This window comes from Perkinsus marinus (genome assembly GCF_000006405.1).
Source record: "Perkinsus marinus ATCC 50983 genomic scaffold scf_1104296943560, whole genome shotgun sequence".
Classification (NCBI taxonomy): Eukaryota; Perkinsozoa; order Perkinsida; family Perkinsidae; genus Perkinsus; species Perkinsus marinus.
The window spans coordinates 132,949-136,286 of NW_003211781.1; the positions used below are offsets into that span (position 1 = coordinate 132,949).

Consider the following 3,338-nt stretch of genomic DNA (forward strand, 5'->3'; position numbering starts at 1 on the left):
TAGTCTAGTGCTGTAAGCCCAGGATCCTGCAGCATCACTTATCCACGATGACAATATACTACCCACTTTTAGAAGAATCGCTGCTCTTTAGCCGATCGGCAAGGATCGTATCGGCCTCAGTGGCGGGCATGTATTCGACATAAGACCAACGACGATCATCATTGGTGAACTGCTTGCTATCAGAAAAGTACCTCATAAGGAGCCATACCCCACCACAAGGAATCATCTGTCCTATTGTTATCCAGGTGAGTGACCGACAGAACCGCCAAGGAGTAGTCGTAAAACGAGTCCATTGCGATTAGATAGAGCTTACTTGAAACACTGAATAGCCACTTGCCCCAGAAGCTCCAACCTGCCTTTCAAAGCTATACAGACATCCAATGTAGGGATGCGGGCCAGAGGGATGTTACTGCTCACTGCCTTGCGCCACATGAATGCTATAATATCATATCGTAACTGATAATCACACTCATGGGGGCATATAGGTGATCTACTACATCATTATCGGGCAGTCTTCTAGTAAGGGTATGCATGTACTCCATAGACACCACGTCGGCTAGCAGGTCGAAGGCCTCTTCCTTGCCTAAGTCCCTTACAAGAGCTTCTACCGGCCAATCACGGGCTGCCCAACTGGCTATGTTCCCTGCAAGGGGGAGGGGTAGAGTAGTAGCATAGGGAGGTGATGGTACATGGATCATCCTTGTACGACAACTGCCGTCGCTTGCTCTTTACTCTCAGCCATTCTACAGCCTCCTTAGAGTGACCATATTCCATCAACAATACCAGGATCTATACTCGACAATACCGAACACGCTATCACTAATGGCGAATCAAGTGACATGGAACTATCCACTACTAGACACTACGAAGCAGATTACAGCTTTTACTCACCGGCATAATCCCACGATCGAGAATCCAGTACATATTAGTCTTCCCTGTATCAAGGATAGCATCCATGTAGGCAGTCAGCAGTGATACAGCGTTAGGCTCGATGTTGATACGATGCCGAATGAAGCATGCAACTTCAGCAGCATACCCTACTGCTAGTGTCTCTCCCGAGCTGAGCAATAGAGGCTACCATAGACAGGGCACTAGTGTTATAGGTACTACTATGATGTGGTGATGAAGTCGAACATGGCCTGTGGATACCTCAAGATTAGCTTGCGAGCTGTTGGTCCAGGACGGGGGACTATCAGCGGCAGAAGGCGGCGTACGACAGATTGTGAACCTAAGGAGTATGTGGCCAATTAGCAATAAGTAATTATCTCACAGACCGGTAGCAGTTGTGTTGCTAGGTGTGGGCCATAGCAAGCAAAGATATCATCCACTAGAGTGTCCGCTAGGTCCTAGGCGAATGAGAGTGGAAGCATCCCGGAGGTTATCCTTGTTGTATGCCTCCTATTCACCTGCATATTATCATTGACTATGATATTGAGGACAGCCTTCTTGAGATGAGGAGCTTGCTTGAATAAGAGACCTTTGCTGACCTCATACAACCTCTCTCTATCACCTGGCCCACTATTAAGATGTAATAGTAGTATGAAGATAGTACCACTAGCATGAAGGTCTTGAACTAGAGTCTCTGCTGCCTTGATACGAACCTTAGTTGATGGAGTGAGTGAGACGATGGTCTCTAGTGTATCGACATCTTGAAGGACTGTTGCCAGGAAGAGGGCTATACCTAGTACATCAATACCAGTAAATGTGCATCGATCATCCGACTTTGTCTCCGCGGACTGACTCAGCTGAGGCCGATCGGAAACCATACGAATCTCGCATTTGTAGGCGCAGCACGCTGATCTGTAATTCTCGACAGACATGTACGGTTGAATTAATCATATCCCATTTTACATGACGATCTCGAATGGATGTAAATACCAAGATGATTAGGCAGTGTATCAGAGGCCTATGTTCTTACTATGAGCCCAGTTAGCCTTAGATATGTCGCTAGTTCCTTCACTGATGAGCTCATCAATAAGCTCATCCACTTTCTCCCGTGAGTGAGAGACTGCTAAACCACGGAGATACTTCTGCCTCTCGTAGACAGACCCCCGCGAGCTGAGTTGTGACTGTACTTCTGCGAAATCCTTGGGTGTTACCGCTACTGCCATCACCAGACGCAAACTGTGGTAACAACTCACAGTTAGCGTAGACCTACCAATAGACTCTCAAATGGCGAGTTCTATCTCTCTACTCTCACGTGCATCTTCGACTTCAACACATCAACCCATAACTTCCACACAAAACATTTTGACAACAACAACATCACTTTAAGCATGCCTTATCACATCAACAGCAAGAATGACTCCATACACACGATCAACTGCTCCCATGAGCGTGCAACTACAACTTGTGCATTTCGTATCTCTGATCAACCAAATCGTAAGCATAAGCCACCCCTAGATCCCTGCAGCGACGGATGGACGCTGCACCCAATGAGGTACAGCCCTCGGGGTAACCCGCATGGAATTCGTCCTCGAGTTCGACAGTGAACCTTAACATGATTATGCGCATATGCATGATAGATGAATGACCTACGTGGAGGTCTTTGCGGCATCGAGTGCATGCTTGGGCTCTTTGAGGAATAATTTCTCGGCGTAGGTGAGGAGCCTACCACTGGAATCCTCAGCATAGTGAACAACACAGGTTATCTCATCAGATTTCCCAGGTAGTGGGCATCCAAAAGCCTATCAAACGAACAACACTGTGGCGAACTCCAATACTATAATCATTTACTCTCCCAGAAGCCTTGGCATCCGCCATTTCTATGTTGAGTTCGTGCAGTCCTAGGTGGAAATGACCCAATAGCGTCGAACATATTTTCTTCTCGTTCGCTTCTTTCAGCAAATCTACCACTTCCTTAGTGAGCATCACACTTCTCAGGAGAGTATGCCTAAACAAACGCCTATCACCATGGGTAGTCGCAACCATTGCAATGCAACATGCAGTATGACGAGTTAATCAAGATCCACCGATAACGCACTCGCTTCCTCGCTGATAACCCTTAGCCTTGTAAAAGATAGAACTGTCATGGACGCCCTTGTCGTGTAAGATTAGCTGAGTCCCGATCTTAGACTCGCTGATGTCACATGCGATCTCCTAAGAACAATATCACTTCATAAAATAACCATTACTGCAACCATAGTACCCTGTGAGGATCCGAAGACAAACGGCTCTTCCTCTAAAGATAACAAAGCAGTGTATTTAGGTCGGCGCCAGCTACTATAATTCCTACTACTACTACACAATAAGGATTCACCGAGATTCGTCGTGAACCGTTGAAACTGGAGGATACGACAGACCACACCCCCCGAGGTTTTGTGTGTAGAGATCAGCAA

At 46.8% G+C, this 3,338-nt stretch overlaps 1 protein-coding gene across 1 annotated transcript in view; it reads right to left on the minus strand.

Moving 5' to 3' along the window:
* The window catches only part of Pmar_PMAR000677 (heat shock protein, putative), a 10,051-nt gene that overhangs the window by 5,826 nt on the left and 887 nt on the right, over positions 1-3,338 (minus strand). The gene's annotated exons all lie outside the window — the stretch shown is intronic.